Source organism: Rhinolophus sinicus, linkage group LG01 (genome assembly GCF_036562045.2).
Source record: "Rhinolophus sinicus isolate RSC01 linkage group LG01, ASM3656204v1, whole genome shotgun sequence".
Lineage (NCBI taxonomy): Eukaryota > Metazoa > Chordata > Mammalia > Chiroptera > Rhinolophidae > Rhinolophus > Rhinolophus sinicus.
Window position 1 is genome coordinate 181,400,021 of NC_133751.1, and position 26,187 is coordinate 181,426,207.

Below are 26,187 nucleotides of genomic sequence, written 5' to 3' on the forward strand. Positions count from 1 at the left end.
GAATGAGTGCTCCAGAAGACCATAAAGAAATAGGGCAGCATTAGGACCCCCTAATTAACAGATCCCAGTTACTCCTCCATTACCATAGTTTAATGCTTCTCAGTTATTCATTTAGAAATAAATTTTAGTTTTTTACATCTAGTTGTTTCAGTAGCTCTATCACAAAGATGTTTTCAAATACCTCCTATGCTGCTCTAATCCAATAAATAATTTTAAAGGAAAACAGGCACTTGGGGGGGGTGTCTATGAAGACTTCCAGATTCAAGGAGTGCCCCCAACTGTGCAAGAAATAACTCTTGCAAAATAAAAGGCAGAGGAAGGAAACCTAAATCAGACAAAAGAAACAATAAGAAAAAAAAACAAAAACCTGTTAAATTTAGTAAGGCACAAAAAGAGGAAGAAGACTCATCAAAAGAAGAGGGAGGAAGTCAGAGCAGAGAAGGAAAAGGAGAGAAATGGACACAATGCATGTAAAATGAAGTGAGAGTTATGGGAGATGAAAGGCCATGAATTACTCATTTGAATTAGACACCAAGAAGTATGTTTCTCTCTGACCTACAACTCTTAACACAGGACCTTTGGTTCTACCGTGAACTAAATGGTATCATTTGTAAATGACCAAATGGAAACTGGGAATTTAATAAACCAATTGAATTTACATGAGCTCTTTACAGGTTCAAGATATCAACATGGTGTGTTTATGGCAACATTTTCTTCAGGCTTCACCTTTTAATTTGGAATGGTCTTTTGTTTTTAAAGACACTGCTAAATGATTTATTATCTTAAGTTATCAAAGCTACAGTTCTTTTCCTTTTGAATTTTTACTGTTTTGTTCAGTAAATTCTTCTCTACCCAGAAATCAGATACATGTTTATGTAAATTTTTAGTTTATTATTAATTCTTTTCTGTAGTTATTACATTTTACCTAGGTAGCTCAGTTTGGCACATAATGTGAGTATGAGAACCTAAACTGAATTTTCCATCCTTGATGTATTTCTTTTATCTATATATCTATCTACCCTACATACACCAGGGTTCTTTTTTTGAGGATTCTCTTCCACTACGTGCCTATTCTTAAATAAACATCATTTTATAGCTTCTGTTACTAATTTATAAAGCAGATGAGTTTTTAAAAAGTCAAAATTTGCTTTACATATATCCATCACTGAAGTTTTCTCTGTATGTTAGTGGCCCTAAATAGAAAAGGCCCAAGTTCTACTTAGGGTCAAACACTTCAACATACTTTGCCTACAAACAGCATTACTCTTAAGTAATAGGCAGGATACAAAGAAAGCAAAAACTATCTTCCATGACTTCAAAGAACATTAATCCTCACTGTGGGAGAGATGGTAAATACAGAAGTATCATGATTAACAAATTCTCTAAGAACAAAGTTCTTTTTGTAGGACTGTGCATGAAGCAAACATAAAGGAAGCCATGATCTCTCCTAACTGTGGAAAGGGACTAAGAAAAACGCAATGTACTATGTTATTCAAAGGCTTTAGAGGAGCAAGCACAGTAAACTGGCCACAAGGGAACTTGCATAACCTTGTCCTGAGAGTGAGCTGACACCTGGAACTAAGTTTTGCAAAGTTTCCACGTGTAACTGCACCTCCCTAATAAATAGAAGTGCGCTGTTCTTTGGCCAGCCTAGGTGAAACTCTCCTTACCCAGAGGAAATAGAAATGCTAGGGGAGGTAATTCACACCCTTATGCCTCCTCCTTTATTTCTGTTTGTTTTTGATAACCCAGTATGTAATTAACATATCCTCTTTACTATCATGTACATTAACTGTGAGGTAACTAAAGATCATATAAGGATCCTTAAAAAACAAATAAGAAATATTTTAACAGTTGATAGAGGTTATGACTTCTAGGAGCTATAAATCAAATTGGAGGCAATTTTGTTAAAGTTTTATTTATCAAGCACTTAAATTCACCACCAGTAAAGGAGTTTCTTTTACAGAATGATAAATCATATTCATTCCTTTGTTTACACTGGATTTTCATAATATTGGATATTCTTAATCTACTAAACCCCAAGCAGGAATTCCTTATCTAAAGTGGAAAAAACAACCTTAGTTTAATGCTCTATAAAGAAACTCCTAACATTCCTATAAATAAGTTCTAATTTTATAATTACTTATTACATACTACATTATAATCAGAAATCACAGAGCAACTAAAAAAAACAAACAACCAAAACTGAAAGAAACAAAGAATAAGTATAAAATTCTTCTGTTTATATTCAAGCTTTTCAGGTTCATTTCAAAAACTGCAAGATAATAAATTTCTGTTGTTTTTTTAAGCCACCCAATGTGTGGTGATTTGTTATAGCAGCCCTAGGTAACCAATACAGTCACTATATACCTGTAAAAATGGGGCTTCATGACAGTTCCCTTAGTTCATCCGGCTCATTCTGCTCCACACTTGGGACCTTCCCTGCTATATACTACCTAAGCATGTAGTATCTTTGGAGACAGCAGGTATTGTGCATGCACTCTCCGGCTTCAACTGAAAATAGAGGCTACAACTTTAGTCTCTTGGGTAGGAGAAACTGTCTTGAAATTCCTGAAAGCTTCATTAGGAAGGCAGACGACTACTGTTTTTCTCCACTTTTGCCCTATCCCCTACAAGTCAGCCAAGCGCATGGCAGGAAATCCAGCCCCTCGGGGAAGCCCATGCTTTGGGGAGAAAGGAAGAGTATCAGACAGCTGCAGCCTGAGACATAGAAGCCATTGGATTTAATTTTGAATCATGAGTATGAACTAGAGATTTCAAACAGAGAGAGGTAAAGGGAGGGTAGAAATAAAGATGGATATATGTGTATGCGTATTTGTAGATATGTCCACTGAAAGGGCCTCATAGCAATGACACCCCAGTAGCAATTAGCATACCTAGTACCCAGTTTTTGGTTTCTAAATATATATTCTACCCAAAAAGTAACCAGAGAGCCCTGGAGCAATGATTCCATAGCCAGGGTATGGAAAAAAACAAGATGAGCCCTTAGAACATCTTCCTGTGCCAGAAAGTGTTCACTAAATATGAGGACATGTCATAAGGACACAGGAACAAACCTGAAGGGGGTCCCAGGGGCCTAATCTGGGATAATTTAAGCATCAAAATAAACTATGACAGAAACAAACTATAACCCATTGAATAAAAAAAGAATCCATGAACCCACCCTGAAAAATATGACAGAAAGCTGTTCCTTAAAATGCCAACTAATTAATGTAGATGAAATGACAGATGATCACTATTTTGCAACCACTGTAGTAACTAACAACTGATTCAGGCAAGACTCATCAATAGATGCTAAAACTAGAGACTGTTTATATTCTCAAAATATCTCCCCACAAAGTACTGGGGGGATATTGCTTTACCCAAGTGATCCAAGTTAACTCACCAACATTGGGGCAAACCAACATCATATGCTTTCTCTAATGATGCACTGAGAAGACACATTATCATTTTGGGGTATTCCTGACAAAAATTCATTACCTAAATGAAATCATAAGAGACATTTTACAAAATAATTGGCCTACATTTTTCAAAAATGTGACGGTCAAGAGCACAAAGGAAGGCGAAGGATGTGTTTGTTTCAGATGAAAGGAAACCTAAAAAGACATGACAACTAAATGCAGTGCTTGATCCTGGACAAGAGAAAATATGTAAGTATATAAACATAACTATAAAGGGCAATCTGGAGACAATTGACAAAAGCTGACTATGGACTTTGGATTAGATCATAGTATATATATATCAATGTTACATTTCCTGATTTTGATAATAGTACTGTAGTTATGCAAGGGAGTATCTTTGTTCTTAGGAAACATACACAAAAGAACTTAGTCTTAAAGTGGCACTGTCTGTAACTTATTCTCAAATGGCTCAGAAAAAAATGTGTCTATGTATGTGAGTGAGTGTGTGTGTAAATATGTATATAGGGAGAGAGGAATGGTAATTAGGCAAAATGTAAACAATAGGTGAATTTAGATAAAGGGAATATGGGAGACATTTGTACTCTTCTTACAACTTTTCTGTAAGCTTGAAATTATATCAAAATAAAATCAGGAAAAGAGAGAGGAAGAGAGAAGGGGAGATGAAAGAAAGAAAGAATAGTCTCTGCCTCAGGAAGTTGTTTAGTTAGGAAAACAGAGTATGTCAACTAATCATTTAAAAGTCAGAAACAAACTTAAGGAAAAAACCATAGAGGCTGAAAAACATTTTTACCAAATAAAATAATGCAGTTTTAACATAAGTACCCTGAAAAATATTGCAGAGTTCTCCAACACATGGTTTTTATTTTGTACGCATGTACAACCTTTCCTAAATTGCATTTGCCTGGCTACCTCAGGTAACTTTTCTAGCTTATTCTGGCCATCATAAAATTAGTTTTACTTAATGCAAATAAAAGCTTAACATCTTCAAAAAATAATTACTCATCAGATAATTCTTTCACAGAGGCAAAAGACAATCATTTCTAACCTTCAGCTTAAAAAACCAAGTTAAAAAAAAAAGCTGGTTAATGTCACAAATAGATCAGGAAATCAGAATTCAGTTTTAAATCAAAGACTAATATTTAATCAATTAAGGCTTAAACTAAATACAGACTTTAAGAATGGCCTTTTTAAAGATGTTTTGATTTAAAAAATTTTATTATTAAACGTGAGAACAAAGGGAGTTAAAGAGTGAAACACTTGTACCCTGCATTATTCATTAACATATTCCCTGACCTCTTGCAACATCCACAGTTGGAAAGTGCCCGAGTCGACCAAATATTCCCCACCCGACAATGCTGAGATGTCTGCTTTCTGTTTCATCTATCTCATAAATGTGAAAATTCTAGGAAATGAATTTACAATCCATTTAAATGAGTCACATCACTAAGCTGTCATTATCATAGAGCAATTTATCAGTGTGAGCACCAGGGGGCTCAATTATTTTTCTGACTCTTGGGAAGTCTTTTCATTTTGATGGTCACTATCTTGGCTTAGACCCACACTGCATCATCCTCAGATTATTCTAGCAACTTCCTAACTGACCTCTCTTCTTTAATCCATCACAGTCAGACTAACCTTCCTTAAAAACTCTTTTCATGTCATGATTCTGCTCAAACACCAACAAGGGTTCCCCATGACATTCTGAATTCAGTACAAACTCTTCATCAAATGATTTCAGACTCTCTCTGACACAGCCTCAACCTAAATTTTCAACCTTATTTTCTACTTTTCAATCAACCTAAACTAATTAGTATTCTAAAAAAAAAAAAAAAGAAAAAAAGAAAGAAAAGGAAAAAAAGAACAAACCATGCTTTCTTTACTTGGCCATTATTCCTATTTTCAACATGAATGCAACATCTCAACCTGTCAAGAGTGACAGTACATTTCTCTCCTGCCCTAACATCCCATTGAAATGACAGCAACCAATTAAAAAAAGGGAATAAACTCATAAAGGCAGTGACAGCTGGAGATGGCAAAGGAATCAAAAGACCAGAGATTTTGGTAAATTTCTGGAATGAACAGGTAGAATCATACAGCCAGATGAATATGTATTAAGCACAAACTATGTGCCAAACACTGTTCTAGACTCTCAGGACACAGTTCAAAGTGTGACAAACAAGGGACCTGCTAACACTGACCTTGTATTCTAGTCAAGGGAGAATAATATTAAACAACAACAACACCAAAAAATCAGACCCATGACAAGTGGAGTGATAATTAAATTAGGATTATGTGGAAAGTGACCAAGTAGCTGCTTTAGATTCAATGAACAGAGAAGGCCTGCCTCTCATTAGTAAAATTTAAAATGAAAATATGAATGACAACAAGGAATCAGACATCTAAAGATCAGATAGAAGAGCATTCCAAGTAGAGGATACAAATTTGGTGTATTGTGGAACAGAAAGAAAGGTTAATCTGATGTGAAAAGAAAGCCAGATCATACAAGGATTTGTAAACCAAGAAAAGGAGTTTGGATGGTATTCTAAGGAAGCCCTCTTGAGGGCAATGAGAAGGTATTTCTCACAGAAGGGTGCAGCAGAGGTGGGGATTCTTGAAGGAAGGGGTAACAAGGTAGAGTGTGGGAAAAGGAATAGAGGTGGGAAGAAGGACAGCAGCCAGTACTCCCCACACCAGCCATGGTAATTTTGGCATTTGCTTCCAGGCTTAAGGAAACTAGAAAAAACAATTCTCTTAAGCCTGGAAGCAAATTTAAATGCCTTCTGGAGTCAGGTGGCCAATATAAATACCAGTGGTAGACAGATGTAAACAATAGGGAGTGGTGGGGCCTGAGAAATAGAGGGCATACCGCAGCTAAAAACATAAAAAGTTTATTCTGGAATTAGTGGTGAAGTTGCACAACCTTGTGAATATATTAAAACCCACTGAATTTTACACTTTAAAAGAATGAATGTCATGTATGTGTATTTTATCGCAACTTTAAAAAACTAAAGTAAATTGTAAGCACTGTGTTAAATATAAGAAGAGTCAGATACTACTTCCTCTGAGAGGCCCATGAACTTTGTACCTCTCTATGGCATTTATAGCTTATCAGCTTTGTATTACGTGGTGGTTACTTGTGCACTTGCCTTATCACCCTCCACACCCAAATAGGTTGCAGGCTTCTGGAGAGAGACCATATGGTTCTCATTTTCACCCCAGAGTAACTACCAAAGAATCATATTCTTTATCTGAATTTCAAGTTTTTTTCTGCTGAGTATTTCTACTTTAAGATGACTCAAAATTTAAGATGACATCTAACTTAAGATGAATCAAAGGTAAAGGTGCATTTCTTAAAAAAAATAAATAAATAGTGGCTAATTTATCCAGTTCTCAATAAATATTAAGGTAAAAAACCAACACATTTAAAACTAATTTCCCTGTCAATAGAGGAATGGTTTAGAAAAACCAAAGACAATTCTACAGTGCACTTGAGTTTCAGCAGAGTTCCTTCAATAATATTTCTATAAGGCTATATCTGTTTCTAGGGATATGATTTGATTCAATAGCTGTATTTTGACTCTTGTAAAGTAAAAATTAACAAATGAATATCAGCAAGGGCTTCTGCACAGGACAGTTTTACTGCAAAGAATCTATTCAAAGCACAAAGAAGTATCACAATGTATCTCTTCTCTCAATTTCCTTCATCTTCCTTTCTCTCCTGTCCAAGGTTTCATTCCAAAATTCTGTCCTCCTGTTCTGCAAGGTGCTTTCCATCTCAATCTGTTTAGATTCTCTCTCCTCTTGTGTCCTATCAATTCTCTCTTAGTATCCCTCAAATGGAGCTACCTCCAATTCCTACATATGAAAATCCAAAATACACATATTTGCTATAAAAAAGGCTTTTAGAATTAACCAAAACTCTGAATAGAAACTCACAGTTGGGGAGAAATCACTTTACTAGTAAATCCCACATACAGTTGTTCTTCCTCCATCTGTGCATAATCTTAGTATTTTCTTCTGGCAGGAGTGAGAAAACCAACCAGAGATGGCTCTTACTCCTGATATTAACCAGCCACAAATGGGAATAGATGAGACTGAACTGTCAAGAACTGGTTTGGGTGAAACAGATAGGGCCTATAAAATTACTGAAGTTTTCAGAATGAGTTTGTTGGGCGTTTAAACTATAGATGCTAAACATCTCTAACATTTTAACACAAATTCTGGTTAAAAAGAAAAATCAAATAAATCTTTCATTTTAACACCCTAAGTTTGAAGTAGTAAGAACAGAACCATCCTGATACCACTGAAAGGGTTCATTTAAGGAAAGTGTGTAAGATCTTCCTAGCCTAAACTATCTAAGACTAAACAAGGAGTCAGGAGACTGCAAATTCTTCTGCCACCAACTAGCTAGAACTTTGGGCTAAATCATTTAAATCCTTAGGCTACATTTTCTTAATGTAAAAAAATAAAAATTGATTAGTTGAATCCAAAGGTCTGCCCCCAACTCCTCCCAAGCCATTCTTGTCTGAAGTTCTATTAATTACTGACTTCCCTCTAAATCCCTTCCAATTATCAGTCTTCCCTCTCCAGTCTTAATTCCAGAAGATAAGTAAGTACCTGTGCCATCTACTGTTTAGGAACACTGCTTATGGGGAGGGAGAGGCTTAGAGAGTTGGCTTTTCCATGTTCGCAGTCCCAACTCCCAACCATATGTATCTATGGTGTTTTAGTTTAAATGAGTTTCAGCAGGAGTCTATAACTTCTTCAGGGTGCTCTGACTTCTAACTAATCCAATACATCTAGGGTTTTCTGATTTTTCATTTTACCTCTTAAGAGTCTATTTATTTGAAAAGTAAAAAGAGTCATGGTTACAAGAAAAAATTAAATTTGACTTACTATGCAACAAAATACCAACTCTAGGTGGCTCCCAGTGAGAATGAACCACATCCCTACAGGGGGCTTTGCTGCACGTCTAAAATGTATTTTGAATTCAACCCTCTCATCTTAAAAGTTCACATCAACTTCACATTCTGTTCTATGGGCTAAAATAGTCTAAATGTTCAAAACTACCTATCACCAAGTAAATTTAGTGCTTCAGAATAACAAGGACATATTTATTTTGTGGTTTTGCATTCCCAATCCCTCTCCAATCCTCAACCCTGTGTGCACATGCAGACACCCTGAGGGGTACACTGCTCTAATTTGAAAAAGCAGGAAAGCAGGTGGCATCGCCTCCATCTCTTTATAAAAACTAAAAACATTATATAGGCTACCATTTTTTTTATTAACCTCTCAGTACAATGTAAACAAAAATTAAAAACTGAACAAAAATTTTAAATTCCCTTTTTAAATTTAAAAATAAATAAAAACTAATAACTTCGCTAATCTTCCTACAACTTTAAGCCATTAACAATGCCTGATCATTATAAATTTTGGTTAGACAACATGTTGGGTAAAATACCAGCGATTCTCATTCTCGCCACCTCGGCCAGAGCTGATAATGGTCAGGCAATGTTAAGTTTGGTGCCGTTTTTGATTATAGCTAAAAGAGTCACATGACTGGCCTCGTACCCACAATATACAAACAAGAACACACTCTGGTTGCAATTTGCCATTCCACAGATGGCTAAAGTGAGAGCTACAGCTAAGCTGGTGTCCTTTCCATTCCCAACTGAAGAGAATGAACTTCATTTAGTTCAGATCTAGAGCTCTCCAGTTATTAGACTGACTCAAACACTGAATAGCTCCATGAACTTGTACTAGCCCTCTTAAATCCTCTAAGCCTGTTTCCTCATTTGTAAAATCACCTTGCATCATTATTGTGAAGCATAAATGCAATAACCCAGTGTCTGGCACAGAGGTGACATCTATTGAAGTCTTCCTGTTTTCATCGTGGCCCAGCTCCTATCAATGTTTTCTTTGCTTCTACTTGAGTGAGTGGTTGATGAAAACATTAACAAGGGTTTAAACACCATTAGAAGGTTTACTTTAAGTCAGATTAGTAATTTTGACATAGAATTAAATTCTACGCTGCTATAGTATTCTTTCAGAGACTGTCACAGAGAGGGCAACAATATCCGCAGTCTCATCTGCTCTTCTTACAATCTGCCTTAGCACGCTTCCTATTGAGACGTAAAGTCTATGTTCCCTTCCCTGGAATCTGGGTTAACCTGTAACTACGGAGGAAGTGATGCTGAGTGACTTCAAGGGCTATATCAAAGGTGCTAACAGCCTCCACCTGTTCTCTAGGAAAGTTGCTATTGGAACTAAAACATTATGCTGTGAGGAAACCCGGGCCACAAAAGGAAGCCAAGTGTAGAAACCAGCCCACAGCCCCAGCTGAGGTCCTAGCTCACAACTGGCATCAACCCCCAGACAGGTAAGGGAGGAATCCTAGGCAACTCCAATTCCAGTTGCCTCTGACTGCAAATGCATGAGTCACTCCCAGTGAGAACCATCTAAGTAAGCCTGGTCAACAACCAGAACCATTCAAGACTATAATAAAATGACTGCTGCTGTCCTCAGCCACTGCATTCTGGGGTGATCCATTGCACAGCAATAGATAATGCAACATAGTGCTCCTCCTTGAGAAAAATGTAGAGAATTGGCAACCAGACTACCGTTCTGAGAAAGTGCTACAGGACAAAAAGGGTGGCAGGTCTGAAACACTGGCTGGGGAAAGCAGCCACAGATGAGGTGCCAAGGCTGTACGATAGTAAAAGGCTATACGTCATATGATTTGTCCCTTGTAAACCCCTAAATTGTCAAAGTCACTAAACTTACGAAGCCCATGGTTCATAAAAGAAAGAGCTTTGTGCCTACAGGGACTAAGAGCAAAAGTCATTGGAGCAGAGACAGATGAGACCATAGGAAGTGAAGTCAGAAATCGTGGAGAGGCAATTGGATACTCACAGGCTACATACAACTAAATCATGCAGAGGAGCTCCAAGTTAATCTGCAGATTAAAAAGTTAGCTTTCCTTTTTGGTTAAATATAGATCCCAGTTAGGTTTCTCTATAATAAAAAATACCAGAATTGCTGTTACCTGCATGCTTCTCTCTCAGAAGACCAGAAAGACCAAAGCTTAAATATTATTATTTAAGAACAAATACTAGCAGAAAGAATCTAGGTGTAAGCAGAATTAATTCTATGCTTATTTGTACTTAAAAAAAAAGTAATTTTTCACTTAAGAAGATTACTACTTCTTAAGAAATTATACTGTTCATTCAACAAATAATTAATGAAATACTACTGTGAGTCCAGCACTGAACTGGTAAGCACAGGGAATATAGCTACTTAAAAGGTAGACATGGTCCCTACCCTCAGGCAGTTGTATTAAAATATCTAACATGCGACTAGAACTTTTACACCTTTATACTTACACTCTTTACTTTTTAAATTAATGCACCTACATGTTAAAAATATTTTAAATCTGAAACGTTTTTCATCACACACACACACACCATGTAGGAAGAGGATTATTAAAGAAGACAAATTTTATAATAATAATAAATTCAGCATTCCCAGAATAAATAATGTCACTCTTATATCATAAGCACTCATCAAATCACCATTGTTGAAATGAAAAATATATACTAGATATTATATTTTTACTTGACTATATAAACATGATTACAAAAAATTAAATATGTTCCCCCAAAAAGCTCACAAGAAGTAAAATCGGTCATGAATTCTGTTAAGCAAATTATCATCTAAATTATATACACAGATGTCACAAAATAACAGTTAAAGCATTTTAGGAAACTCGCTGATATCAGTCTTACAGCCAGGACAGATAATATTTCTTTAGAGAAAACACTTATATTCCCACTGTGAATAAACAACAACGCTGTTATTCAAAACTCTTTAAAAAAAGATTTTATTTGTGATTAGAAACATTTCTTAATGTTCATTTAAAAGAATACAGTTTCCATGGATAAAAAGTTTCACTGAATATGCTACAGAACCGTATACTCCTTATCCTAGTAACTATATTTCTAGAAACGTATTAAAGAAAAAATTATCCATTTCATAACCATCAAGTTGGCAAAAACAGTAAGTCTGATAAAACCAAAGGCTGGGGAGGATGTGGAGTAATGGGAACATTTCTGGTAAGGAGCCACATATATGTCTTAACACTTAGGACAGCCATTTGGAGATTACATATCTTATGATCCCACACTACCACCTGTGAGTGTCCAAGCACTTAAGAGACAAGCACCAGGAGAAATATAAAAGAATGTTTATTGTAGCAGCCTAATTATCTAACTATTCCTCAAAACGGGAATGGAAAACCTGGCTCATTCTGATAAAAAGAAGGACCTGGATCTACAAGAATCAGTATGAATAATGTCAAACTATATGGTTGAGTAAAAAATGCAAATCTTTAAAGAATGATAAATATAGTTTATCATTCATACAAAATTCAAAAGTAGAGACAGCTGGTTAAGTAAAATATTATGGATACGTATGTATTAAATTTCACTACAACATGCAACAGAACGACATAAATTGTTACCTGGAGGAAGATTTTTGTTGTATCTTCTCCCTAAATAAATTATTTGAAGCAAACTATGAACAATGAATTACTACTGGTGATGAGTATATAGATGTCTATCACATTCTATACTTTGGTTAAAATGTTTCAAAATTAAAAACAAATATACTTTAAAAAGAAATTCAAAATATGGACAAAGTCTGTGAACAAGTATGCCCATCGAAGTCAAGTATTTAAAAAAAAAAAGAAGGGGAGGGCAACTAAATACCCTACAAGAAAAGAAAAACTGAGGAAATTCAAGGGAGTCTTATATGTCCATCCCGAATTATAATGCAGATGTTGTAAATTATTCATAAAATATTTAATGCATGGGAAATGGTAGTGACATAAGTCTTAATGAAAGAAGCAGAACTAAACTGTGTATACAATAATAAGCTATACAAATACATACACACACATATATACAAGTACATGAGAAACTAGACCAAAAATTTTAACTCTAGTCATTTCTGGATGGTAGAATTTTGTTTTATTTCATTCTTTATAAGTTTCTAAGGGCTGCATAGTCCCATGAATATTATTAATGAAAACAGTTGAACAATAAAGGCAACTACAAAATACAAACTCAAAATCCTCTGGTAAAAACTGATGCCCCAATTAAACTGGTAAGATTCTGTTTTACTTCTGATTCTAAAACTACTGAACTATGTTAATAAATATAAGCCTTTTTAAATATTAATATCCTTAACCATACAAGCCAAAAGAATTATGCCAACAAATACAGTTGAAAACTTCAGCTTTAATGTTTCTAAGATAATTTAGGCTCCTCTATTTCTAGCACTGTCACATCAGAATAGGTGGCCTCTCATCCATGCATTAGAAAAGGTTATCATGTGGGAAATCTCCATATCAAATCTTAATTTATATCATAAAAATAAGCATGTATAAATAATAATTTGGTTGTAAGAAATTAAATAAGACAGTGTGCAGTGTTTACATAACACATTATATGTCAAGAGAAAATTATAAAATACTGCTGAGAGAAATTAGAGACCTAAATAAATGAACAGATATACCATGTAAATGGATGAGAAGATGCAATATTGTTATATGTTAATTCTTCCCCATATTGAACTAGGTATTCATTGTAATCACAATCAATATACCAAATCCGATTCTAAAATTTATATGGAAAAGCAAATGGCCCAGAAAGGCCAAAACAAGCTGGAAAAATAACTTGGAGGATTTACACTACCTGATCTCAAGACTCACTATAAGGCTATGTAATCAAGACAACGTAATAGTGGCAAAAGAATAGAAAATTACATCAATGTAACAGAATGGAGTCCAGAAATAGACCCACACTTATTCTGTCAACTGATTCTTAACAGGGAGGTCAAAGTTAAAGTAGGTAAGAAGGACAGAGATTTTCTTTCCTAGCTCTACTGAGATATAATTGACAGAAATGGAAAGCATTTTTTAACAAATGATATTGGAACAAATATAATATATAAAGAATTGCTACAAATAAAAAAAAGTTAAACAACCCAATTTTTAAAATGGGCAAAAAACTTGCAGTTACTTCCCAAATGACTAACAAAAACATGAAAGTTGCCCAACATTATTAATAATTAGCATATTAAAACTACAATAACATACCACTACATATCCATTCCAGTAGCTAGAATGAAAAAGATTGACAATACCAAATGTCATGATGTAAAACAATTAGAATTGTCATATAATGCTATTGGATATGAAAATGATACAACTTTGGAAAAGCTTGCCAGCTTCTTAAAAAACAAAAAAATAGTTACCTAACCTATATAATGATCCAGGATGTCCTCACAGGTATTTATCCAAGAGAAATGAAAACATATACCATGAAGAGATTTGTACACAAATGTCACAGCAGCTCTTTTTGTAAAAACCAGAAATGAAAACAGCCCAAATATCTATCAATAGGTGAATGAATAAACAAGATGTGGTAGATACACATAATGGAATACCATTTGGCAACAAAAAGGAACTAAGCTAAGCAACAATATGGAATAATCTAAAAATCATTATTCTGCATAAAAATAATCCAGACAAGAGAGAGAATGAGTGAGAGAGAACACTGTATGATTCCATATATAACATCTAGACAATGTATAACTGACCTATAGTGACAGGTTGCCCAGAGACAGAGGTGGAGGGCAGGGTGACTTGCAAAGGAGTATGCGGAGACTGTGGAAGACAATGGAAATGTTAGCTATCTTGATTGCAGAGATGGCTTCACAGGTGTATGAAAATTTACCAAATTGTATACTTTGATGTGTGCAGTTTATTACATGGAAATTATACCTCAATACAGTAGAAAACATTTTTAAAGAAAGAAACAAACCAAAGAACTTTATAGCAGAATTAGAGTTGGGAGTCAAGGTAGTGGCTATGCACCAGGGAGCAGAGGTATAAAGAGGTAAATACGAGGGGGGTTTCTAGCACGCTGGTAATTTTCTGTTTTTCATCTGTGTACTGCAAAGACACTCATGAAAGAGGGCTTCCAGAGCTGCTTCAGAAAGTAGCAAGAATGATGGGATAAGTGTATTTGAAGCGAGAGGGAGTATTTTGAGGGGGATTAATGGCAATGTGTCTTTTACTGTAATAAATTTTTTTATTTAAACATGAACTGTATCATTTGATCGCACCTCGTATGTATTTTATTAGGTTGGTGCAAAACTAATTGCGGTTTAAAGTGTTAAAAATAATTGCAGGGGGCAGATGGGTGGCTCAGTTGGTTGGAGCGCGAGCTCTGGGCAGCAGGGCTGCTGGTTTGATTCCCACACGGGCAAGTGAGCTGCGCCCTCTACAATTAAAGTCAATGAGCTGCCGCTCAGCTCCCAGGTGGCCAGATGGCTTGGTTGGTTGGGGTGCGGGCTCTCAACCCAAGGTTGCTGGTTCCATGGACTCCCGCAAGGGATGGTGGGCTGTGCCCCCTGCAACTAACAACGGCAACTGAACCTGGAGCTGAGCTGCACCCTCCACGACTAAGATTGAAGGGACAACAACTTGACTTGAAAAAGTCCCGGAAGTACACACTGTTCCCCAATAAAATCCTGTTCCCCTTCCCCAAAAAAATCGTAAAAAAATAAAATAAAAAATAATTGCAAAAACCACAATTACTTTTGCACCAACCTAATAATACAATATATGTGTATCCTTAACATACAAAGTGGCATCTTCATTATGGACACCTGTCTGACAGTCACACATCACATAAAGTAACCTACGTATCTGTTACTAAGTGATTCTAAGTATTCTGAGAGAAGAGTGATAGCATTTGCGAGATTCTTTTTCAATAATGAAATAAGGAATCTACCTTTTATAAGCTGCTACAGGAGATTGGTGTTTCAGAGAAGATACATTCTCAACCATAAATGATTTCCTTAACAGAAACAATATTTTATGGGAAAACTGCATTATATAATTCTTCATGAAGCAGCTACTTTTCTCAACAAAAGAAAGTTGGGGGTGAGAAAAGCAAGATTTAATTTCAAAAGCAACCACTGCAGCAAAAGTTGAAGCAAAAAGAGTGCCAAGTGTTATAGGATGTTATTGATGTGGCTGAGGAGTGACCCTGTATTTTGTACCAAACAGGTTTATTGGCTTTCTCGTGGCAAAGTATTTAAAAAGAGCTGCCAAATTTCAAGATGAGTTAAACATTTATCTTTTACAAAAATAAGTGTCTAAATTTGCTGACTTTTTGTGATAAATAACTGTTAGCAGTATGCTACTTAGCCATTGTTTTTAAAAACAAAAATATGGTTTTAAAATGCCTGATCTATCTGTACCTTAAAGGTAAATCAGGCATTTTAAAACTTAGTAAGAAAATAACTGTATTCCAAAAGAAAACAATGTGTTGACATCATCTTGAAACACTTGTACCTGCATACTCTAAAACAGAGAAACCATTTTCTAACTCTTTAAATGCTTCTCAAACATAGTTTCTATGGATTTTGAACACATTTATTAAAAATACATAAATGCAAATCCTCCCATTGGTTTGCACAGGAAAAGCAAACTTTACTACCTAATTCTGCAAATTGATGGATAGAAATTAAACAGTAAGTATATCTAGAAAGTAAAGCCAAAAATGCAGTTATTCGTTTTGGGTATATGTCCCTCCATCAGCTCCCTTTTAGCTAAGACAAGCATTAAAACCAAGTACCAAAATAAACAGAAGTCCTAGACTTTGGAATTTATGTATTACCAAGTAGTAAAACCAAGACTTTTCAAACATAATGCAGAATATTCATTGCCCCTGCTTTAAAAATATATATATTTATTTTTAAAACTTAGAGTAAACAAAAAGGTTTTTGAGCCTTTACTAACACTTATAAAGCACTCATTCACAGACAAGGGGGGCCACTGACTCCCCTCACCAGTCTCTAAAGTCATTTGTTACAATATAAAATAAACCAAATAAGCCAAGAAAGAATTATTCTTTATAAATAAATATTATTACATTTTTGTGCATCCTTTCAGGAGCTGTAACACCAACTGTAAAGAGTTCTTCAAATAATGGCTTTCATGAAAACCTTATTATTGAATTTCTATTATATTTAAGGAACTGAGAAGCATCTCAGCTGAGTTAAACCCAGGTCCAATACTTCACAACTCGGGGATTCAAGACAGTACACAATTATCTACAACTGAAGGCAAATCAAGTAAGGTCTAGAGGAGTGAAGAAGAAAGCAATTAATTATAGTTGGTGTCAAACAGCTTCACAAAGGTGCATGGCGATGGAGCTGGTCTCAAAAGATGAGTGGAATTTTGACTAGAAAAATCAGGGAAAATAAACCATACTTAGAAACATGGATAGAACATGTATAATCTGGGATACATAAAAAATACATTATATTTTCAAGTCATATTAGTTTTGCTGTAATGACTTAGCTAACACTATTCTTCACATAGCAAACTTAGTAAGATTTGTCTAAAAGTAGTTTCAAAAAAAGCATCCAATTTTCAAGTATGGTTACAATTTATTGTAACCATAGTTACTGCAATACTACAATATTTGGGCCTATTTAATATGTTTACAGTTCTAATTTTCTCCAGATTTCACCATTCTTCACTAGGGGTCTTAAATGTTAAGTGGTATATAATGACAAGACATCAATTATGGGCTTCCCAACTTGCTTTTCCTCTCATCTAAAGAGATGACTTATTCCTTCTTTTCCAAACATAATTTCTTCATCTGTTTTCAAATTCCAGTTCCTTCTGTTTCTTTTTGGACTCTGCTCCCTCAATTACACTCTCTACTGATTCCTTGTATCTTGCACGTAAACCGCCGCCTCTCTTTTAGGAGAGAATACCTACTTCTTTGATTTCTCCATTATGCCTAGCTCTGACTAAAGCAGAGAACAATATGTATTTCATTAATAGCAAAGTACATACTTTGAAAAAGCCAATTTATAAATCATGAGTGATGTATTTTAATACATCTGCCCCAAAATGTGGTAAACACTGTACCTTAAAATAAGCGATAAAAGCAAGGATGAAGCTTTAGAGATCACATAATCTGGGAGTTTTCTAATATTTCACAATAAAACTTTTCCAGCTAAAATCTTATATAGCATCCTAAATACATAAAACTGGCAAAAATGTTACTAATACTTCTATGTTCAAATACATTAATTTATTACAAACTCAAGAGACAAATTGAGGGTGAATTATGTTACAGTCTTATGACCACCTAAGCAACCCATTTATTTATGCAAAATTTTGTTTTAATATCACCCGATAAGTAGTTGCAATTAGGTAGCAGCTTTTATTTTGTTTTGGTTGCAGTTTTTAACAGTTCACTTTGCAATCTCAGGATATGCTTCAATAAAATTGATTCAAACTTTTTTTTAAAATAAGAATTTTTTCTTTTAAAATGAGCTAGTTATAATATCTAACAACTGCTTACAAGGCAAACAAGGTAAACCCAAAGCTTGCCAAAAGCTATAAAAACATTTATGATATGATATCAAGACTTAAGTGTTACATATTCATTTACTACTAAATGAATAACACACAGGACGAGCATACCCCCAAAGAAATGGGCTTAAATCTTGCCTGGTGTTCAACTGAACACAATGTATACGCCATAGAAAGGTATTATTTAGACAATTCTATATGAATAGATGTGCATGCACAAGACTAAAGTTTTTTTAAAAATCTACAAATTACAACTTTCCTTATTAATAACTCATTTAAAATTCACAAAAAAGCACAGAGATAGTAAGAGAAGCTTGTTTGTGTGTGCTGGGGACAAGGAATGCTTGCCCCCAGCGCACACAAAAAATTAACAATGTATAACCACGTAGCATGATGGTTTTCAATGTGTTAAAATTTTATATAGATGTACATGAGGGTGCCAAAACCATTCAACCAGGAAAGTACAGTCCTTTCAACAAATGGTGCTGTAAAAAATGGATATTCACAAGCAAAAAGTTGGACACTTACCTAACACCATTTGCAAATATTAACTCAAAATGGACCAAAGACCTAGAAACATAAGAGCTAAAATTATAAAACTCTCATAAGAAAACAAAGAGGAAAAGCTTCATGACATTGGATTTGGCAATGATTTCTTAGACATGACACCAAAAGGACAAGCAACAAAAGACAAAAATAAAGTGGACTTCAATAAAATGAAAAACTTCTGAACATCAAAGGACACTACCAATAGAAAAGGCAACCCACAGAATGGGAGAAAATATTTGTAAACCATGGATCTGATATAAGATTAATATCCAGAATATATAAAGCATTCCTACAACTCAACAACAAAACAAATCAATTTATAATAAAAAATATTGGGCTTGGATAGACATTTTTACAAAAGAAGATACACGAATGGCTAATACACATGAAAAGACACTTAACATCACTAATCACTAGAAAAATGTAAATGAAAACCACAATGACACACCACTTCTCACTCATTAGGATGGCTATTATAAAAAAAGACAACAGAAAATAAGTGTTGATGAGAATGTGGAGAAATTGGAAACTTCGTGCATTGCTGATGAGAATGTAAAATACTACAGCTGCTGTAGAAAACAGTATGGCAGTTCCTTAAAAATCAAACATAGAATTATCACATGATCCAGGCACTCCACTTCTGGGTGTACAACCAAAATAACTGAAAGCAGGGACTGGAATCGATATGTATACACCAATGTTCAGGGAAGGATTATTCACTATAGGCAAAAAGTGGAAATAATCTAATGTCTATCGGCAGATGATAAACAAAATATGGTATATACATAACAATGGAATATTATTCAGCCTTAAAAATGAATGAAATTGATTCATGCTACAACATGGGTGAACCTTGAAGACATCATGCTAAGTGAAATAAACTAGTTACACAAAAAAAAGCCACACAAATATTGCATGATCCACTTATATGAAGTACCTGGAGTAGTCAAAAATCACAGAAACAGAAAGTAGAAAAGTGGTTACCAGGGGCTGGGGAGGGCAAAGGGGCAGGGAGTTACTGTTTAAGGAGTAGAGTTTCAGTCCGGGTAATGAAAAAGTTCTGGAGATGGATAGTGATGATGGTTGCATAACTATGTGAATGTACTTAATACCACAGAACTGTACACTTAAAATGGTTAACGAGTATTATGTTGTGTATTTTACCACAATAAAAAAAAATACTGTGCGTTATATATTTTATTATGGTGGCAGTATAGGAATGGCAGTATAGGTAGGTTAAAAACACAAGCTTAAGAATTATGCTGCCTAGTGTCAAACCCAGCTCTGCCACTTTATAGTTCTGTAGTCTCTGCCTGTTTTCTTAGATATTAACAGAATCTACTTCACAGGATTATGGCAAGGATTAAGTAAATTAACGTATGTAAAGCATTTAAAGAGTGCATATCATACAGAAGTCACTTTTTATTATTATGGGTTTAAAGTACAATTTTAATAAGATTTAAGTCAAACATCTGCAGAACCTCTGAAGGTCCTCCTCAAAATTCTAGAGTCAGTAAAACACAGATTGAAAACCGAACTAATCCAAATTTCTCATTTTACAGGTAAAGGAATTGACAGTCCAAGACAGGTGATTTGCCTGAGGTCACATATCTTGTTTCACTAATATTAATTTTCCTAAAATAAGAGACTGAGATTAACAATACTAATGTTGGCATTCAACTACTTGGGGACTAAGGCAAAGCCATGAGTGTCTATAACGTGCGTCCAAGAATCTATGAATAGCGTGACAGTCATCCACTACGCAATTCTAATAAATAACTATGCATGGGTAGGAACCAAAAGGTAGCAAAACCAAAAGATAAGTCGTTTTAATTATCTTCAAAGACAATGGTTTAAAACACCTCTTTAGAAAATAAAGTGTTAAAATATTTGTGAAAACAAATGATACAGATCAAGAGTTTGAGACACACCCAATATGTGCCCACTACACGGCTCCTTTCAGCCAGTTACTTAATCTGAAAAATCAGCTGCTTTTCTACTGAACAGAGGAATTTTCTGCAAATAATTTTTTATTAAATTCAACAGAAGAGAACAGCAGTCCAAATAACGCAAAATATCTAATCCAAAAAAAATCATGTATTAAACTTGGTAGACATTTCTGTACTTACTTGAATAGGCTAATCTGGTTTCTGAGAAATTCACAACACAAAAAGCAAAACAACAGAAACAATCTTTGAAGGTCAGACTCAACAAAAGCTAAAGAGGTTTTGAGAAGCTCTATTTTGCCCTTCCCCCACTACTCTTCCACCCCAATTCTGCTCTCAAGAATAGCACCACCTCTACTTGGAAAGTCCTCCCCCTCCCCATTTACATCATTCGAAATCCTATCCATCCTTAAAGGTTCCACTTAAATGCTGCAGCTTCCATCGATTTTTCCTCCAATGCTCCCAATCTTGAATTAAGCTCTTTCCTCTTCGCTCCCTTATTTTGCACCTGTACTTCAACATTTTATAATATAATGCAATGCATTACAATTACCTACATTCACTTCTTCCCCCACCTTCACCCAAGAAAATCCCAAGAACAGTAGGCCAGGGTGGAAAGGAATTAACATTTGTTAAAATCTCAGTGCCAAGCAAGGTGATAGGCGTTTAGCACACATTATCTCATTTAATGTTTGACAACCATCTGGGGAGGTAAGCAGATGGTGTTATTCCCATTTTACTGACAGAGAACGTACTGTTGAGAGTTCAATAGCTCATCCGATGTCACTCTGCTAAGCCAATTACCGTGCTTCTGGAACCGCTGGTTCCCCTGGCTTCAAAGAGCTCTTTCCACCACTCTATGCTGCAGGTCTTGTTCACTTCGTGTCACCCATGCTGCCTAAAAGATAGTAGGTATTCCACAAATATTTGCTTTATTTAATATTCCCATGAACTCAGTACCACCCTTTTAATAAGCGGAGTACGCCCCACCCCTAGCCCGTAACCTTTACTGTTCCTTCATAGCGGACTTTACAGCTCTCCACATTTCCAAGAGAAATGCTGCAGACATCAACCCTTATTGGGAGGCTCAGTGAAAACCTTCCAGTTCTCCCGGATTTCCCCAACTGTTCTTCCCACAGAATGTAAGAAACACACACACACACGACACATCTGATGTAACGCTTATACCCTTCCAAAAAGCTCTTATTTCATACTAAGCCACGTCTCCGCGCTTACAAGCAATAAGGCTTCTGCGGTTTCCAGCTCACACTGCGGGGACACTGACTAAGAAAAGCACATCTTTCAAACCATCTGAAAACGAAGGCACCCTAATACTACATTACACTGCATCCTTCTTCCCTCTCTGTCCCCACCCTTTCCACCCCCCCCCCCCCCAATACACACACACCCTGAACTGCAGTTTGGATTTCCGGCGGGAATGCACAGACACAGAGAGATGAGATGGGCTCAAAAGCAATGGGGCAATTACTTAACCTGCTTAATTAGAAAGAAGATACAGAGATGCCCCGCCTTTTTAAATCTCTGCACTGAACTCCTTTACGAAAGATGTGGGGGGGGGGGGGAGGTACTGAAACCCAGGAGCCCCAGACATCGAATCACTGATTTCTACGGCTAGCGGGGCAGAGTCCTTCCCTCCCGCGGTCCCGGGCCACCAGCTCCGGGTGCTAGTCGGAGAAGCCCATCCACACCCTCCCCAGGCCGCCCTATATCTCATTGTCTCCCTCCATCGCCGTTCCCGGGGACGCAGGGTGCAGCTCAGGCCCCGCCAACTCCCACCCAGACGCCCGCCGCCTCGCCCGGCCAGGTCCAACCAGCTCCGGCAGCGACCCCGCCCCAGGTTCGGCCATCCGCACCGCGCCCGGATGGCGGGGCCGGGCGCCGGGAAAATGGAGGCGGGAGAGGCGGCAGCGCCTCACAGACCCGCTCCTGCCGGGTTCCCTCCGCCGACCCCGAGGGCGCGGCTGAGCACTCACCGCGACAGCTGCTCGGTCCTCCGGCGGCCCCGGCTACCTTAGCGGCCTCCGGCTGGGCAGTCGCCGCTTGCGCTCCTCAGCCGCCGCCGCCGCCGCCTCCCCAGGCGCGGCGCTCCTTCCCGACAGACGCCGTGAGCGCCCACTGCTCCCGCGCCGCGCGCTCCGTGACTGACTGACTGACTGACCGACCCACCGGGCGGGGGCGGGGGGTGGGGGGAGGAGGGGCGGGAGCGCGCTGCGGGGGGGCGGTCGCAGAGTCCAGCGGCGGAGGATTCGTGAGCGGCCGCGTCCGGCCGAGACGCAGAGGGCGGGGTTGAAGGCCCGGCGGCCGACAGGCGGACCGGCTCGCGCACCGCCGCTCACTCCCCCGCCCGCCACCAACCACTCACTTCCGGCGCAGGCAGCCGCGCCCGCCGCTCCCGAGCGCCCGCCCGCTGCCCGCGCCCCCGGCCTGCGCCCCCTTGCCGGCGCTGCTCACTCTCCCCTCAGGCGCCGGACCGCACCCAACCGGGGCTGTCTTCCGTGCTCCGCCTTTCCTCCGCGCGTCCCTGGGAGCCACCTCAGGAACCTGTGAATCAGGGAATGAATGAGTGAGAAAGGAAAATCCCTGTGCTAGCCCACCTCCAGCTCGCCTTTCCCTGGAAGCAGGCCGAGCCGAGCGGCCTCTGTCCGAGGGCCCTGGCACACAGCGAAGATCTGTCCAGGACCGATATGCATGCGCCTTATGCTGCAGTGGTCCAAGTCTCCAGCAATACATCAGTTCTTGTCTTAGGCTCTTAAAGGACCTTTGTCGTGGGACCTTTTTTTTCTTTTCAGGAAATCCCATTTTGGCCAACAACTCTGGAGTTTCATGCACTTTATTGGGAAGCTTTTAAAATTGGGGCATTTCAATTACCTTTAAACACTTTTTAACTTTGAAATTTGCTTATTTTGCATTCTTAATATCTGTCACCCCGTTATTGAAATTGTTTAGGAGTAAGGTGTTGGATTTTTCCTTCCCACGAAGCTCTAAATTACTCAAATACTAGATGGCTCTGTTGCGCAATGGATAGCGCATTGGACTTTTAAACTACTCAAATACTGCTTATTTTGATGCAGGCTTGACTGAGACTTTTATATTTGAATTTATATCTTTATTTTGACCTAAAGTTGATCAAAGGAAGTGGGGGGGGGGGTTAAGTAATTTTTGCTTTGGCTACATGCAAAGCAAGTTTGTTGACAGCATTAAACAATTGACAAGTCAGCAGTGTGTCCTGGAATTAGTTGCAGTGAACACTCCTTTTTCTCCTCTTCCCATCTGCTTGCTAAGATATCTGTATCTTGAAGTTTCACAGATAAAGAATTGACTGTACATTTCTGAGATCTTGGCTCCCTTTCTAAGAACCAGGGTGTTCGTTTCTCTGTCCTGGGGCAAAATCCTGGTTTGGTTAATTACATTCCTTTTTCCAGCTATTCTTAAGGACTTTCTACTGGTTTTGGTCTATTTTGCACAATCTACTCAAAACTGGCACACAAGCTGTTTCAAACTTGTATTTAGAACCGTACAATAGAGTCAGGAGCTGTATTTCACACTGGAGATATCTGCACTTTAGAAACAACTGCCCTTCTGTATTTTAAGTTTAGCAGGTGGTACAATATTCTTGTGTAGAATATTATTTCTTATAAATGAAGATGGTGTCGCTAACCAATCCCTGTAGATTGTTCCTTCCTTGTGGAATTCATCATTTATTACCTCTAATTATAATTATTTCCATAAATTATATAATCTTCCCTCAAGAATGTAATACAACAATGTATTCATTCTTATATATGCCATACTATCTAGCATAGTACCTTGCACAATAAATATTTTTAATTTAATAAATGTAAATATTTTACTAAGTGATAATTCATGGAAACCTGGCTACAGCTTCTCACCCCATTTCCCTTATGACCAGATTTGTTGAGATTAGACACACCTGAGTGCCAAACCTAATAAATACCTATTGTCATCAAATGCTATTACCAGGCTGTGATACTTACTGTACAAGGAAGATAATACACTTCATTGAAATCGCCTTTAAAAAATAGACCACTGAGTGCTTTTTAGGTAGCTCTTAGCGAACTCTCTCTCCTCCCAGTGCTTAGGTTGGTCAAGGCTAATTAGAAAAGAAAACAAAGTCACTTTCAGCCACTGAGAAAAGTAAGCAGATTCTTATCAGTTCCTTTAAACTATGAAATCATTCATTCACTCAACAAAGATTTATTGAGCTCCAACTAAAGCCTAGAAATACAAAGACATAACAAGGTGGTTCCTGCCTCAAAAAGCACTCAGTCTAGTGGATAAAGAGGTAAGGAAGTCACTATTAGAATACGGAGTCCATTCCATCAGAACATAAAATGCTTTTTTAACAGAACATCTCACCAAGACATGTTTTCCACAGAATACACTTTGGGAAATGCTGACCTAAGCCATATTTTTGGTTTATAGTAGAGAAAACTATAGCCCCTAGAGATGAAGTAACTTGCCTAAAGTTAAATAACTATTACTGGAATAATATTTATTTATTCCAGTAAGATACTGGAATCAAATCCCCATCTTCTGACCCCACTCACATGCTCTCTCAATTATATAATGCTTTATGAGCTACAAGCTCATTCCAGTATCTTCAGCCAAGCATGGGGAGAAAAATATTATGAAATAATTATGGGATATATTTTCTTAAATGAGGTTTCAAATCAGCAACTTTTAAAGCTCTGCTAATTTTTAATGATTACTACTTTACATAAGGTGAAAAGATTTGTACATTGGAAGAGTGAGACCAGTTACTACCTTAATACGATCTTTTGATAATTGAGCAGGAGCCTTGTAAAATTGAATTACCTAACTAAATAGGACATCCATCTAGTCATCCTACCCCTGAGATAGCTTTAAATAAAACAAACTTTCAGGAATGGATGGAAACATTAAGACTCCCCCTAGAAGGGGATGACTGGTTAGCTCAGTTGGTTAGATCGTGGTGCTAATAACATCAAGATTGCCGGTTCGATCCCCACATGGGCCACCGTGAGCTGTGCCCTCCTTAAAAAAAAATTTTTTCCCCCAGAAATTTTAGTGTTGATTATTTTTCCCCTTCCGATTGAATGAAAGGACAGGTTCTAAAATGTGCTGAGACTAAGAAAATCCACCCCAGATTTTGACTTCATCTCTGGCACAATTCCCCTGATTCTGAAGACTCTGACAGCTAATGGATGGGAAGGTTTCATATCCTAAATTCATAGTACTATTCTCCAGAGAAGTTTTAGTACTTCCTATTCTTAGAAAAATGGGATAAATTGTTTGTTCCTAAGAGAATTCTTAGGACTGTAGGACAGCTTTATTTGTAAGAGTAGCTCCTATACACATTACCTTTGAAACTAGTTATCATGCTTTTAATTTATGACACAGTAATTTATAAAGTATTTGTTTCATTTCTAAGTGCTGTATTCATTTTTAGCAGACAAACCAAGGACCATCACATGTAGTATAAATATATTGAATGAATGAATATTTATGTACTTAAAAAAATCAGTACTCATAAGTAGTGGGAAGAACACTTAATTAATCAATTTATCAAAAGTATTTCTTTAGTGTTCACTGTGTCCCCAGTTCTGTGGAATCACTTAAGAGTATGAGAGAAATACAAGAAATAGCCCCTGATTTTTAAAAATGACCCCACTCATCATTGGCAAGGAGGGAAAGAAGCACATTCTCATATCCTGCAGGTGAGAACATAAATAGTTTCTTTTTTTCCCCCTCTTTTTAAGGAGGG

General features: G+C 37.2%; 1 protein-coding gene across 11 annotated transcripts in view; it reads right to left on the reverse strand.

The window, feature by feature from the left end:
• RAPH1 (Ras association (RalGDS/AF-6) and pleckstrin homology domains 1) overlaps positions 1-23,042 on the reverse strand; it is an 85,680-nt gene extending 62,638 nt beyond the window's left edge. For 4 of the 11 annotated variants that reach the window (XM_074340529.1, XM_074340501.1, XM_074340494.1 and 1 more), the window contains exon 1: positions 23,018-23,042. The gene's annotated coding sequence lies outside the window, so the exon portion shown is untranslated. Of the gene's footprint in view, positions 1-18,435; positions 18,478-21,157; positions 21,301-22,396; positions 22,966-23,017 lie in introns of those variants that run through there. The other 7 variants (XM_074340524.1, XM_074340523.1, XM_074340518.1 and 4 more) reach the window with 7 other exon arrangements.
• Positions 23,043-26,187: the final 3,145 nt, after the last annotated feature.